This window comes from Bactrocera neohumeralis, chromosome 3 (assembly GCF_024586455.1).
Source record: "Bactrocera neohumeralis isolate Rockhampton chromosome 3, APGP_CSIRO_Bneo_wtdbg2-racon-allhic-juicebox.fasta_v2, whole genome shotgun sequence".
In the NCBI taxonomy this organism is placed as follows: Eukaryota; Metazoa; Arthropoda; class Insecta; order Diptera; family Tephritidae; genus Bactrocera; species Bactrocera neohumeralis.
The window spans coordinates 60,705,991-60,722,982 of NC_065920.1; the positions used below are offsets into that span (position 1 = coordinate 60,705,991).

Genomic DNA, 16,992 nt, shown 5'->3' on the forward strand with positions numbered 1-16,992 from the left:
TTTGACACCCTTTTTGTCGGGCAAAATAAACTTCAGGTTGGTATACGTATGGGTATACAAATTCATTGAACATAAAAATTTGATGTTATTGATTGATCAAATGCAAATGCCTTGAAATCTTAATGCTATTCTGGTAACGCATTGGACTCCATCGGTTGTTAGAGCTATAGTGAGGATCCCTATGACTTCACAAATATTCGCAATTTTTATTTAGAAAAATTTATTTAATTCAAAACTGTTTAATGAAGCCTAACTTTTAAAAATTTATTTAAAAAATGTCTAGTGTTCTAAATTAAATATATGTATGTATATATCAAGCCGTCAATAGCAATAAGTCGTAATACTGATTGAAAGGAATTTATACAACGGGTTGTATCTTCTTTGGGTAGGCCAAAAGCTTTAACATATAGTTGAGCGCTACAACTCCCGTAATATGTATACATTCTTTGCCAAAGGTTATACTCTACTCTGACAATCATATGTTGTCCGTGTTAGACCTTTAAGTTAATACTTCATAGTTTTGAATCAAAGAGCATCTGGGTATTACTCGGTATGATTTTTAGTATTTTTTATTTATATTTTTGTTATCACAGTCTTGCCAACGAAGGAAATAACCAAAAAACCTTGCCTACATTAAGGCGCATTTTATCCAAGTCACTCACCTATACCGTATGTGTTAAAAATGTTGCCTATAGTAAGGTGTATTTCATCGAAGTCACACACCTACTTTCTATTAATAAATCCAGCTTAAATATATGTATATTTTCGTACTTAAAGCCATATTGATACATAAGACTTTATTTTTTCTTATATTTTCAGGTAAATACAATGTCAACTTTATATACTACTTCTTAGCAACTTTCCAACAACAAGTATAAAGTAATTCAACGCTTTCAATCTTACTTAGTTGCCTGTAAGTATCCATACTGCAAACTAATGTCTTGCTAACTGCTGGCCATTGCCTGCTTTTATTATAAGAAAAACGAAGAAATGCGTCATTTAAGCGGTTTACGCTCACTTTCATATATTTTTATGGTCGTGCAAGCCCTCAGGTGTGTGCTTTGTGTGTTATAAGCTGTTGTTGTATGCGTGTGTGTATGTACGTGTCTTCCCTCTGTCCACTTGTTTGTGCTATCAACTGCGCTTGCAACCTTAACAATTTGTTTATGGCAAATTATTGCCACGAGCTTACAAATGTCCTGTTCTACTTTGTCTGAACTTGAGGCCATTGTAACTTTCTTGCTCTCTCATCTTTGTTTATTGTTTTTTTTTTTGTGCTTTGCACTTGTCTCCCAACTGGCTACGCATCCTTTCGCAATACTTTACGGTTGACGTTTTATCTATTCTAACAATTATAGCCCGCAGCTAGAGATTCTTCTGCATTCATTTCGCTTTTATTGCTTTCTTTAGGCTTTTATGCTCTTGTTGCTTGCTTTCATTTGCAAGCGCTCTTTGTTTTGCTCTTTTACCTCCATTGCCATTTCTAATTGCCCGCTCACTATGCTTTCAATTTCAATGCAAATTCTATTTTAATTTTCAAATTAAATACTTTCAAATTGCATAGCAGAAGTACGAAAAAAAAGCAAGTTTGCTTGCCACAATTCGTCACTCATTCGCCATTTACTTGCTTTTGCGCCTTACACTATGCTATACCATATTTTTACGCACTTAAATGTTTCATCCCTTTTGGCCTTTGGTAGCACGTTTCTGTGTCCTGCGGCATTTCTGCTGCATTTCCTAAATAAATATTAGGCAATTTTCTTAAACAAACCTCTTCTCGAAACTCCTTTGATTCGGGTTAAATGAGGACACGTTTGAAAAGTTGCTATATTTGCCGCCTTTTAGTCGAAATGAAAGCTGCAAGGAAGTAAAAGTTTGAAAAGCGCAAGCCAAACTTGTCCTGCAAAAGTTCTCTCTTGGGTCAGTGGAAAATTGTTAAGGCGTAGGTTCGGTTTAAGTGGCGTCGAAGTTTTGCAGATTATTAAAAAATTATACATGGCAACTACAGCTAGATTTGCTTTGCTTCTTTGAGAAAGTTCTGTGGTGCATATTTTATTTCGATATTTTTAAAACTGTTAAATAAATATTTAGACCTTGTGTTGGGTACTTCAGTGTTTTGCTTTTAATTTTTCAAAAGTTATTATTTAATGCAAAATGAGGTGTGTACATGAAACATGAATAATCAAAAATCCTTTGGAAATTTTCAAAATATGTAAATATACTTCGAAATAGACAATAGAAAGACAAAGATAAGGAATTTGACAACTGCCTCTCCAGCAAATATTATATAGAAACATATCAATGCTCTAAAGCATACCCATTTTTATCTACTCCTAAAGGTATACTAAGTTTTCTTTGACAGCATCTTAAAATCTTCTAGTTATTTGCTCGCAGAGTTTTATTAATAAACTACATTTATTATAAAAAAATAAAGCATTTCCGAAAAGTTCTTTTGATATTACACAACGCATAAATCTCGTCAAAAATAGAAGGGATCCTTGGAACTTACGTTTTGGTTGAGAAACAGGACAGATTCCAAGTGCAGCCAAGTCACTCTCCACCTAGCCTTTCAAACGGAGTGGATATCTTCCTCTTCCGGTGCTTCCCCCTGCGGGTACTGTGTCGAATACTCTCAGAGCTGGAGTGTTTTCGTCCATTTGGATGACATGATCTAGCCCGCATAGCTTATTTAATTGTAGAATTTGGTTTTTGTTCGACGAAAGAGGACTTTTTGCCTACATAATAGTATAATATAATCTAAACTTTCACAAAACTATTATTACAGGGGTTGTCCGGAAAGTAGATTTAAAAAGACTTTATTGAACCAATCGTTACAATTCTTTAAAAACTCTTAAAATATGCTGCTTCTGCGTCGATGCAGCGCTGCCAACGCTATTTCCGAGCATTGAAGGCGTCATGGAAGGCATTCTCCGGAATAGCCTTGTGAGCCGAGGTACGTGCTGTTTGGATCCCCTCTATCTTCTCAAAATGCTTGCCTTTCATGGGCCTTTTCAGGCAAGGAAACAAAAAAAGTTCGGGGGGCCACAACTGGGTTTTAGGGCGGCTGCGGAAGCGTTGGAATCCCGGCCATGGTTATGTAGCTGTTCACAAGAAAGTTTGTGTGGTGTGAGTCCAATCGGCTGCGTCGTCTTGCGCATGTTCAAGTGCTCCCTCATAATGTCATGAACCACAGATTTTGATAAATATAACATCTGGGCAATTAAACGAATACTTAGTCGACGGTCTGAGTTCAAAACTTTGCGCACACTAGTCATACTGTCGGTGTTTTTCGAAGTCGCAAGCCGCCCAGCACGGTCTTTATCAGCGACCTCTTCCCGGCCCTCCAAAAAGACCTGGTGCCACAGAAAGACTCCACTTCTCGCTAAAGCAACATCTGGGTAAGCCTGCTTGATCGTATCAAACGTCTCTGACGCAGATTTTCCTAGTTTCACACATAATTTAATCGCGTACCTTTGATCTAACGAACACTGCATTTTCGGCTTGCACCACTCACAGAAACACGTCGCGCGAAAATGTTTGTCGTGACTCTCCAGGTGCTCGGAGACAACTGACCCGCCGGCTATTTTCTGCCACTGTTCTCTAAATAGTTTTTGACTGATCTTGCAACATGTGGCCTAGCTTTTTGATGATATCGGGTTTTTCAAAAAGAGCATTAAACATGTTTTAAATAAAACATAAACAGTTTGGGATATCAATGAAATTCTTTATTTGTAAAAGTGCATTCGATGTCATTATGTATGGAGCTCGATTTTTTTTTGCTTTGCCACCAAGGGCACGCGTGCAGAAGTTCAGATGCTGAACTCACTTTTCGACGGTTTTCAAGCATAAATCGGTTAATACTGCACAGCTTCACGTTCGATATTCGTTCGTTGGTTTGTTGACATAGACCATCGACGTGACGTAGCCCCACAGGAAATAATCTAACGTGTGTCAAATCGCACAACCGGGGCGGCCAATTGACTGGGCCATTTCGTGAGATAACACATTCACCAAACTTGGCTTTCACTAAATCGGTCGTGACATTCGCTGTGTGTTCGCTTAATTTTTTCGGAATGCAATGGTGATTCATAGTCACAAAAATGCCCAACGCTTGAAAACGACGTATGAGAGTCTGATATGGGTCTTTTTCAATATTCTCGAGAGTACGGGCATTTCTTTGTTTCACTGATAAGGGAACATTTTGTACTGTGTCTACGGATTCAATTGTTGATCTGACAGGACGATTATGACGACCATAAATTGGACGTAGCGCTCTTAAAATTGAGGCCACTGATTGAGAATTTCGGTAGTAAATTTTAACAATTTCGACTCGTTATTGGATCGTACATCTTTCCATGATGAAATGGCATAACTTATTGAAGATAAATGTCAAAAGAGCGGGAAAAATATGGCGTCGTTTGCTGTTCATATCGGTCTACTTGTGTAGCGTCCCTATTGAAAAACCCCTTTCAGAGCTTTGCAGTGAAATTATGGATCTTCGGATAGCCCTTGATTTGGCTGTTTGGTCAGGTTTAACATACAATTTTTGGCATTTGTGGTTGCCGGGAAGGGCCAAATTTTAATCACCAGTCACATTTCGAAGCAAGAACACTTTTTATAATGTTCTAGTGGTATTTCTTTCAATAATAATAGTTTTAATTTATATTTCATACAGTTTTCTTATTTTTAAATGTATCTGCTGCTGTTAAGCGTTTTGAAATTGTTGCTTGTGTAACTCCAAAAGAATCTGTAAGCTCTTCTTCAGTTTGACAACAATCGTCGTCGAGTAATGCTTCCAGTAGCAGCAAAAATTTTCAGACTACATTTCATCAAATGAACAAAAATATTATTTTTTTTTCTAAAAAACATTATTGAATTTAATTATAGCATACCTTTGGGAGCCCCACGTATGGATACAATAGCTTCGCCTACATATTTGCGGTTAAATTATTTCTATCGAAATTTTGTTTTAAAGTGAGCTATAGCATAGTTTTAGGAGTGACCAAAATAATGCTGAAAATTTCTAATAATCGAATAGTCTTAACCGCAAGTAATCGTAAGAAAAAAATTCACTTTGTAGCACTCACCAATAACGTGTGCTCACATATACACACACACGGCCGCTTGACAGCAATCAATGCAATAAAACTAATTTACATTTTAATTAAATACTACTTAGCGCAATTAAAACACTTAATTACAAATATTAACATGCAAATAAAATCGAATGGCATATAACGCCTACAGCGAAATGCGAGCCAACACGTCCACCTACGCACCGCCCGCACACATGCCTAACTAACTAACTAACTAATACTTGTAATGAACACCCTTAAACAGAAATACACACAAACCACAACTGTAACAGTAGCTATGCAACAACAGCCTATATAATAATACTTACAATACAATACTTCATTAAATGTATCCATGTAAATTAAACTGTGCGCAAATAGCGCTTGTACGTCCGCCTAAATGTATACAATGGATATTGACAAGCGTCCACCTACTTGCCATACCTGCACGTGGCTATATTTATATACACCCATGCACACATACATATATTTGCTTATATCGCACACGCGAAACTGTGTCAACGTTCGCCCACAGCGCGTTCAGGTGCTTTAATGCGCCTAAAAGTGGACAACTTAATGCGCATTTCTCAGCCAACGTTAATTGCTTATGCTCACTTTGTAGTATTATTATTCGTTGTTTTTTCGCGTTTGTGATGACCACAGAATATATATGAATTTTATTTACTCGGTATATATATGTATATACAATAAATATATATATTTACAAGTATATACCGGGTTTTCCAATAAGGCAAATATGATTTTTAAGTGTCGTTTCGGTCACTTTTAATATGTCATGATCGTAATAATCGTCCACCTGTGCTCGCTATTCGTCGAAGTGTTGAAAATTTCGAGCGTACATTTTCTTTACATAATGTTCAAGTACCAATAAGACAAAGAACATATTACTACCCTTCAGGCAAATGTTGCTGAAATCTGTAATTTCTCTATTCCAAGACGTGCTCAAGTATTGGGACTATCTCAAACCAATACCTGGCGGTTTTTGAGTAAGGATTTGGGCTTGTCTCCATATAAAATTGTTCTCACTCAAAAATTGAAGCCATGGGACCACCGTAAACGTCATGAATTTGCTGAATTTGCCTTGGAACAACCTGAAAACGTTAAAGATTTTGCTAAAAAACGTTTTTTTTCCGCTGAGCCTTACTTTTTCTGTGTGGTGCGGTAAATAAACAAAACTGTCGATTCTGTTGCGAAGGAAATCCACAAATTATTCATGAACAACCATTGCCTTGACTTAAATTGACAATTTGATGTGGTTTTTGGCTTGATGGATCATCGGTTCGTACTTCTTTCGAAATGAAGCGGGTGACACGGCTACTTTCAATTGGGAGTGGTATAGATTGATGGGAACCAACGTTTTGTGGCCGGAATTGAATGAAGTTGATCTTGACAACATCTGCATCCAACAAGACGGGGCTACGTGACAGACAGTACCTGCAACAACCGAATTATTGCGAGAAAAGTTTGGAGATTTGATTATTTGAAAAAACTGTTACATTAATTGGCCTCCAAGAAGTTGTGTTTGATCACCATTAGACTACTTCTTGTGGGGTGATATGAAGTCATTGGTCTTTACCAATAAACCAGGCTCTCTTTACGCTTTAGAAGTCAATATTGAGTTCATGAATATTCATGACCTACGATTTGATTTAGTGGACGACATACTATGACGTACGATTGGTGATATAGTACGACTTAATTTAGTGAAAAAAGGACTAGAAAATTGGGTTCAGAAAATTCGTTCCTAGGAAAGAAGTCGTGGCGGCCATTTGAATGAAGTTTTATTGAGAATTTATTTGTATTGATTGTACTTTACATTAAATAGAAAAATATATAACAAATTTGATTTCTTAAAAAAAAGACACCCCAAACTTATTGGCAAACCCTGTAAATGAATATTAATAAGTATGTAATTATGTGTTTATCGGGTGATTTTTTAGCTTATAATTTTAAAAAAAAACGCATAGATATTTTTCCTTTATGACACTGATTTGACTCTTTTGACATGTTGACCTCTCAATTAGTGGTCCATTCGGAAAGTCCAACAATCTGGGTTGTTGCTGTCATTTTTATCGAAAATTTTGTTCAGCGATAGGCTCATTTCTGGTTGAATGGCTGCGTAAATAACAAAATTGCCGCATTTTGGGATGAAAGAAAAATCAAAAACTTGCATCCCGAAAAATGCACTGTTTGGTGTGGTTTTTTGATTGGATATTTTTTCAAAGATGCTGTTGGACGCAACGTTACGGTGAATGGCGATCGCTATCGTTCGATGCTAGCAAACTTTTTGTTGCCAAAAATGGAAGAACTGAACTTGGTTGACATGTGGTTTCAACAAGATGGCGCTACATGCCACACATTCGCGATTCTATGGCCATTTTGAGGGAAAACTTCGGAGAACAATGTTTTCAAGAAATGGACCCGGGCTTTGGAGATCATGCGATTTTTTAGACTATTTTTTGTGGGGCTACGTCTCTAAAGTCTATGGACCAAGAGCAACTATTTCGGCGTTGAAGACAAACGAAGTCAATTCGGTGATATTTGCGAAATGCTAGAAAAAGTTGCCCAAAATTGGACTTTCCGAATGGACCACCAAACGCAGCCGCGGTCAACTTTAAATGAAATTATCTTGATGTCATGAACCAATCTAACGTTTCAAATAAAGAACCGATGAATTTTTGCAAATTTTTAAGTTTTTTTTTAAAAAAAAGTTATCAAGCTCTTAAAAAATCACCCGATATAATTGTAGATATTTTTCCAATACACTGATTTACTCTTTTGACACACCTCTCAATTAGTGTTCACACAATCTGTTGTTGCTGTCATTTGGCCGGAAGAATCTGCATTTTATAAGCTTGCAGGGTGCGCCAAACTTTTTCCACTATAAGAAAAATCTAAAAACTTTAAAAATATTTTTAATATTTAGCGGGCACTTAATTACATTTTTTTTTTTGAATATTTTTTAAGGCAACAACAATGAGGCGTTTGGATGGCATTTTTGGCACAAAAAGTTGCCTTTATCTCGTCTATGAACCAAGAATTTTGCCGTTGCACAAAACGAAGTCAAGGGTGATATTTGCAGATTAGAGTGACGAGCGAAAGTCAACTCTTTTTGACATCAAACGTCATTAAACTGTTTGATCTATCTCAAAGAGCATGAACGATTGACCGCCAAAACTTTTGCCAAATCTTTAAATGTATAGAAAAATATGTTCAAATCACCTTTCAAAAAGTACCACAAAGTGCTTTTAGTAGACCATTCTTGTGTACCCCGTTTCTATCGGCGTCGTTTACTCTTTGTTTTTATTTGTCTCTCTACTTGTTTTACTGTCTTTTGGTTTTTTATTTATTTTGCTTTCTTACGTCTCTTGTACTCTCTTTTGCTCAACTTTTCACCATCTTTTTCTCCGTCTTATATCTCTCTTTTTCAATGATTCTTTTTCTCTCTCTATTTTTTGCCCTCTACCCTCTCTCTTTCTACTCTCCTCTCTATGTTTCTCTCTCTATGTTTCTCTCTCTAGTTTCTTACTCTTCCTGTTTTCTCTCCATTCTCTATCTTTCTCTACTCTTTATCTCCCTCTCTCTCGCTCGTTATCTATTGTTTTCTGTTTTTCTCTCATATTGGTATCTCTTTTTATTTTTCCTATTCCTTTGCTTTTATTTATTATTTTTCTACTTTTCTCTTTTTCCCTTTCTCGTTATTTTCCTTAATTTTTACTTCTACGTCTCTCGTACTCTAATTTGCTAAACTTTACACTCTTTCACCATTTTTTTCCCTCTTCTTATATCTCTCTCTCTCTCTTTCTTTCTCTCTTTCTCTCTCTCTCTCTCTCTCTCTCTCTCTCTCTCTCTCTCTCTCTCTCTCTCTCTCTCTCTCTCTCTCTCTCTCTTTCTCTCTCTCTCTCTCTTTCTCTCTCTCTCTCTCTGTATACCCTTATTTTCTCTCCACTCTCACTTTTCTCCCTATTTCTCTCTCTTACGCACTCTCCCTTCTTTCTCTTTATTTTTCTCTCTACAGGCCTTGATCTTAGAAACATGCTGACAATTCCTCACTCACTCTCTCGTGCTCATTTCTTTCAATATTTACATACCATGATCAAAGTTGTCGCACCCTGTACCTTCCCACATATGTACCTATGTATGATGTACTCGCCTGTAAGCAGTCACTTTCATTTCATTGACACAAATTAAAATAAAGCTGTGGTTTTTCACTAGCCTATAATTCACTGTGACCAATTAAGCAGACAGTCGTACTTATTGAGCTGCCGATATTATACTATGTTTAAAATGTCATACGGTTTTCTCTCATTTGTTTTGCTATAAGTTTTGTGGTCATGGAAGTTATGCTATTTTTGTAGTGAACATTTTTTCGCCTTTAAAATATTAAATCATCGTTTGTTGCGGTTAAATTCATTGCATGATTTGGTTTAATTGATTGTGTGAATTATGGCAAGTAAATGCGTTTAATTTCCTCGTTTACAAATTGCTGGCGATTTAAATGTCAAACAGTGTGAAGCTATCAGGAATTATAGGCATTTCTCTTTTATTCATGTGTATAGTGTCGTTGGAAATAAAAGCAGTGAAGCAGCAGCATGTGTATAGTTTAAAAAGTCTAAAGAAATTGATTTAGTATTAATTTGAATTTACTTTTTCACTTTTACTTTTTATTCACTAGAACAGGTTAAAACTTTGATAATGAAAGAACCGATAACATGCTGAAATATTTTGTCTAATTTTTCGCTTCATGTACCATAATCATAGTGCAATAGTGCTAGATCAGAGGTGGGTCCAGCAGGGTCAATTCTCGAGATCTGACTTCTAAGTTAGTACTATACCGAAATGGTTCAATGCTCCCAGAACTATGGATTGTTCAATTTGCTTTGTATAATTGTAGTCATTGGCTTAGTTGAGGATCTAACGGAATGAGACCTCATCTCCGACCTGAGGACATATCACTTTCCTTTCTCTTAATTCAGCGCATATAAGATACGATACGAAAATATCGCCGACTCTATCATACCGGTACAATAAACTCCATTAGCATTTACTCGGACAACAGGTATGGAAGGCTTAAAGCATTACAAAAGGTCGAATAGTTCCCAAGAATAGTTTCTTGTATTCAGAAGACTTTCTTTATTCATTCGAACTTGAAATTCGCCGAAAACAAAACCAGTGATATTCTAATACTATTCTACAACACATTGATCTATAATTAATTAGTATATTTATATGCAAAGGTCGCTCTAAGACTCAGGGATGCTTGGCACGTAGTCTATATATATGAAGGGGTCTAAACAGGGACGCGTAGTTTCAAATGTATTCTTGAAAACTTGGACCACTGCCTCCCAAAGGCTACTCTTGCAATCTTTTTTCTGCTCACCTACGGACGAAGTCTTTGCGGTTGAGGAGATGTCGATGAAGTAGAGGCGTATAGAGCTTTTTTGATGGGTTGAAGCTAGGTAGGAAAGTCGGAGGAAAAGTTTTTTCTAATGGGCTCCCCGTAGAGCTTAGCTACATGCTACCAGACCATTGTAGTGTTTTTTTTCAGGCAGAAGTATCTGATATTAAAGTAGTACTTATAGCTTCGAAATGCAGCTTCTTTCAGGGGATGCTCACCACTTCATTCTGATAGCAGGGCGTCGCTAATAGCCTTGAGCTCATTAACCGGACGTTCAGGGTTGGTTAAGCAATGCCTAAACTCGTTATCAATTGCATCAAGTCACTTAGTGATAACACTTGTATGCGTGCCAGTCCACAGCTGATTCACAGGCAACTGTAAAACACATGAGCTGGCAAAAAAAAAGAACCCTAGCTTCGTAAAGTGAAATTAAAACGTGTCTGTGCTCCCCTCTCCTGGTGTATTCTATTACTTGATAGCTGGACTGCGCGGGAACTTGGCCAGCGCTGTGCTACAATTGGCTCATCCGCTGTGGCAAGATCCTTTTTGCCCCAGATTGATCGCAAGAGATGAAAAAAGGTTCATTTCCCTCAGTATGGCGAGCTTCTCCTTAGTTATGGAGATTTTGACAGGTTATTGCGGCGTCCATGCCGTAAGGTCTAAAATCTTACCAGTCGCCATCTCCAGAAGCTGTATGGAAGAAGACGAACATCTCAGCAATTCTTAATTGTCCCGGGCTTGCGAGATAAAAACTAAAACACTTGGCAGATTACACTTTCCGACCGAATTGGTAGAAATAGAAATTAAATGCCTGAGCATACCTTAAAGCGTTTTGCTGACTTATACTTTCGAATCATAGAATTTGTTTTTTTATGGTTTTAAGAAAGGGTGTACTTGTCTCTAGCTTAATTCTAACCTAACCTAACGTAGCGGAGAAAGTGAGATGGCGACTTTCAGGCACTTTATCCTTCATTGTTTAGTTTTGCAAGACCGCGGTTGAATGATCTCGGCAGTCATACCTTTGGCTAACCAGGAGACATAGCCGAAACTGACATTAGCCGTCTCAATATTTTTGTGGTCTGCTCCAGCGCTTTGTCGAATTATGAGGACGTTTATGATCAATTCCATTAGAGTTCTAGCTGCCATAATGGAGATGTGTTCTTAGCTGTCCAAATGAAATCCCTGTTAGGGTCGACGATTTAACCTAACCTAACCTAGTCTGAATCTGATCTGTAGTGATCTCTGGTATAATAATATAAACTTTTCAGTGCGATTTTATTTTAATTTCTAACTGAATAAAGTGAGTGGGCACATCTGTGTTAGCCCACACACAAATAGTTTGCAAACACATGAAATTATGGGAGTTTTTCTACAGTGATGTATATTTTTAGGCGCATAGTTGTTAACATGTTAGTTATACTATCTCAACCCACAAAATTCCGTTGCAGTTATGCTTCGCCGCAATACTTTCGCAACATAAACTAAAAGCAAAGCAACAAATGTTAAATAAAAATATTTTCATAGCATACTTTTAGGCGCAGATACATGTGTTCGTTGATTTAATGCAATTTTTTTTTGGCAAAATCAATGATTTTTGTTTTTGGAGGTTACTTTTGTGGATGGATTGCTTATTTGTGGCGAGCTTAACAACCTGTTTTGTTTTGCTTTTTCTGCTTTTCGGTATTGGCATGCTTTTGGGCGCTACATAATAAAGCATTACAAAGCTGAAATGCACGCTGGAATTTTGCTTTTGTGGATTGCTTTAAAAGTGTTAAGTGTTAGCTGCAAAAAAATTCTATGGATATAAGTTGCGAAAAAAGTTAATCAAAAAATGTGAGCTTTCTTTCTTTATGCGAGATGAACTCTTTCTCTTGCACAAAAACCAAATCAAACACAGAAAAATAAAAATAAGAAAGAATGTTAGTTTCGCCTGCAACGAAGCTAATATATCCTTCAAAAATAATGAAGTTTCCTTACAAACACTTGATCCCGATTGTTCAGCTTGTATGGCAACTATACTCGTAAGATAGAGTGAACCAATCTGGAAAATTTCTTCAGATAGTGTGGCGTTGTCTTAGAAAGTAACGTAAGTCGAATTTCGTGAAGTTAACTTTTCAAATAAAAAAGTTTTCCTTGTAAGAACTTGGTTTTTACCGTTTAGTTTGTATGGAAGCTATATGCTATAGTGCACCGATCTAAGAAATTTCTTCAGATATTGTGGCGCTGTCTTCGAAAAAAAAATTCATGCCAAATTTCTCAAAGATATCTCGACAAATTGAGAGACTTTCCATACAAACACTTGATTCCGATTGTTCAGTTTGTATGGCAGCTATATGTTATAGTAGTCTTATATTGGCGATTTCGGCACAGCAGCAAATTCTTTAGGAGAAAAGAACGTGTGCAAAATTTCAGATCGATATCTCAAAAACTGAGTGACTAGTATGCCTATACTTTGTTCAGGGTATAAAAAAGGACGAACCCAACCCGAAAGTAATACGAGTATCGTGAAAGTCTGTTTAATAACAGGCCGTGTGTGCGCTGGCGTTTTGTTTCTGACAAACTAACTTTTTAAATTGTTTGCCACGTCAAATTTTTTGTCGGCAGCGAAAATGTGTGCCTGTGCGCACCATGCCCATACGCATACGCCATACACGACACCAACGCCTTTGCATATGCTACGCAATAATGTTGTGTGCCTTTTATTTACTCCATACTCAAACTGCTGGCAGCTGCATACATGCTGGCACATATTAAACATACTCAAACTCAAGCACACACATATATGACACAAACATACATTTCTCGCTTTTCAGCTTTTTTTAATTTTTATCTGCCTGTGAGCCTTTATGAAATGAAGTTGTTGAAACTTTGTCTTTTGTAGGCGCGCGATGCTGCAGGCTTTTTCTTTTTTCATTATATTACATGCATGCTGTTGTACGTCGGCGCGCCATGGCAAAACGCCTAAAAACAAGCATTTCCTTTTGGCAGGATGTGGACAAGCCAGCATATATAATATATTTTTGTGTGTATGTATGCGCCAGTAATGATAAATTAGTACGTGTGAGGTGTTTATAAGTGACTGTTGTGCGCCTATAAGTAGGCAGCAAATATATATGCAGCGCATAGTATGCAGTGGTTTGTGCGCGTATGTGACTTCGTAAAAGTTTAATATGACAAAGTGTAGCCGTAGCTGACTGACAGTCGCTTTTAAATATGCATTTATAATTTCAGACGAGCTGTCCGTGATTGTTTCGTACAAAAAATGTAACATTCTCATAAAAAATTAAGCAGTTGGCGCCTAAATGTATGCTTGTATGCGTGGTGTATGCGCGCACGTATCTCATGCGTTGAGTAATAATTTAATGGCTCTGAATGGTGACTGACGGCATTTAAGCATTTAAGACGCTCGCTTGCTGGCTCACATTGTCTGATTGCAGAGCGAGACGTGCTGAGAATTGAAATATTGTGATCTGGAAACAAAAAAACAATAAAAGGTTTTGGTGCTGTAGAAAGTTGCTGTTGAGTATTTTTTTCTATTCTTCCATATATACTGTGTATCTCAAGTTTACCATTTTCTGAGTCTCTAAGGAAACGATGCCATTTTTATGAGAATATTTGGAAGTATTTATCTTAAAAGCTTGGACTTATTTGGAATCCATCTTATCAAATTTGATCCAGACTATCTGATAAATTGGGTAGTTTAAGATAATTCTTTATTGTTCATATTTATCTCATATTAGCCATCTGATCAAATTTGACCCGGACTGACTGAAAAATTGGGTAGTTTAGTACAATTCTTTATTGCCGCCTTCAAAATATGTTAAACAGCTGAACTAATACAAGTATGCCAAGAGCTAAACCAATTTTTTAATTAATTGTCGTATGTAAGTCTCGGCTAGAATCGGTTTCCGTTTCTTCAGTGAGTTTTTGTTTTTGTTTTTTCGGTTCGTCATTCGCTAGATTTTTTGATTGACAGTTTCTATGCCATATTTATAAACCCACGTTTCATCACCAGTAGCTATGCATTTGGTGCATGTCGAGCAATCAACTACGTTGTCAAGCATCTTTTTTGCGACCTCCACTCGACATAGTTCTTGCAACAGATTCAGGTCCTTTAGTACGAATTTGGAATTGACAAGCTTCATGCCCAAAACATTAATCGAAATGCGTTGAGTCGCTTCTTAAGAGGTGTTTTTGAAAAACATACTTGCTTTCTCTCTAATAACGACGAAATCGAGGCGTTCTTGTTAAGATTTTTCTTTAATCCGTTGCATGTCAGGCTAGTTTATCAACTTCTCCTGAGCAGCAATGTCAGTACTTCTTAAATTTGTGCTAAAAATATAGCATAATCACTATATTTCGCTCAATATAAGCACTCATGTGTAATTCTCATCGGACTTATGAAATAATTCATTATTATTGCAGACAGCTAGATACTTACTTGCTGCTTCCCTATTTTCTTAACAAGTAAAACATGAAAAAACCTAAGAGCTGTTGAATCGATTTCTTCGAAAAAGCGAATAGCTTTATTATATTCTTTAAGTGGTTAGGCCGGACTAAGTTTCTCATAGAAGGCCAGACTTTGAAAATATATTTTGGGAGTATGACAACAGGAATCGAATTTTTCTCTTTAGTGCCTTCACGGTGTGCATTAAGATTATTACGAAGTTTGTATCACTAAAAAGGAAACGTCGGAGACCATTTAAAATAGTTGGCATATTCGCGAACTTGTATATAGCCGAACTAGTGCCCCAGCGATATAGTTCTGAAATGTTGCGCACGTCTTTTTTCACCAATAACTTGCTAATTTGACGGAACCACTGTTATTGGACAACTTTAGCATATAACTGTCATGCAAACTGACCGATCAAACTCAAGTCCTTGTATGAAAAACTTTTTTATTTAACGAGGTATCTTCACCAAATTCGGTTCATACTATTTTTTAAGGCAACCCTACAATATCTGAGGAAAATTTTCAGATCGTACCATTATAGCATGTGGCTACCATACAAACTGAACGACCAAAGTGAAGTTCTTGTGAGGAAAATCTTTTTATTTGAGAAGATATCTTCGCGAATGTATTATTATCTAAAGCAACTGTACAATCTATGAGAAAATTGTTCTGATCGGATTACTATAGCATATAGTTGTCATACAAAGTGAGCCATGAAATTGCAGTTTTTGAATATAAAACATTTTTATTTGATAAAATATCTTGATGAAATTTAGCACAGATTATTTTCCAAGTTAAAGCTACTGACTCCAAAGAAACTGTTCTGATCGGATCAGTATATTATATAGCTGTCATACAAACATAACTATCACAGCTAAGTTCGTATATGGAGTACTTTTTTATTTGACAAGATATATTCTTCAAATTTGGCATAGATTGTTATACAATGCATCGGTACTTGATTGATATTCCACGGTGCAGTCGAAGTTAGCGCTTTTCTTGTTATTTTGGGTTTATGATAAAGAATAGCGATTACAGTGTCTGACATCGGAAGAAGGTTTTAACTACTTGATTTCTACGGACGACTATCACTACAAACTAGTTTACCTTTATAGCATTAATTAAATGTTTGCCAAAATGTCGGACGTGTAAGAAAAGTTGAAATATTTTATCGAAAAAATAGTAGAAAATTGTTATTGTAAATATGAATGCAGTTTAAATTTCCAATTCAAGCTGCTTTTGTGGTTTTTGTTTTTGTCAACATTTCTTATTTTGTTATTTTCTTGTTGTTGCTTTTATTATTTTCTTACTGTTGTTTTTGTTACTTTCTTTTTATACTCTCGCAACAATGTTGCTAAGGAGAGTATTATAGTTTTGTTCACATAACGGTTGTTTGTAAGTCCTAAAACTAAAAGAGTCAGATATAGGGTTATATATACCAAAGTGATCAGGGTGACGAGTAGAGTCGAAATCCGGATGTCTGTCTGTCCGTCCGTCCGTCTGTCCGTCCGTCCGTGCAAGCTGTAACTTGAGTAAAAATTGAGATATCATGATGAAACTTGGTACACGTATTCCTTGGCTCCATAAGAAGGTTAAGTTCGAAGATGGGCAAAATCGGCCCACTGCCACGCCCACAAAATGGCGGAAACCGAAAACCTATAAAGTGTCATAACTAAGCCATAAATAAAGATATTAAAGTGAAATTTGGCACAAAGGATCGCATTAGGGAGGGGCATATTTGGACGCAATTGTTTTGGAAAAGTGGGCGTGGCCCCGCCCCTACTAAGTTTTTTGTACATATCTCGGAAACTACTATAGCTATGTCAACCAAAGTCTACAGAGTCGTTTTCTTCAGGTATTTCCATATACAGTTCGAAAATGGAAGAAATCGGATAATAACCACGCCCACCTCCCATACAAAGGTTATGTTCAAAATCACTAAAAGTGCGTTAACCGACTAACGAAAAACGTCAGAAACACTAAATTTTACGGAAGACATTGCAGAAGGAAGCTGCACCAGGCTTTTTTTAAAAATTGAAAGTGGG

At 36.7% G+C, this 16,992-nt stretch overlaps 1 protein-coding gene across 7 annotated transcripts in view; it reads left to right on the forward strand.

Moving 5' to 3' along the window:
* The window catches only part of LOC126752855 (tyrosine-protein phosphatase Lar), a 966,561-nt gene that overhangs the window by 154,707 nt on the left and 794,862 nt on the right, over positions 1-16,992 (forward strand). The window lies entirely within an intron of this gene.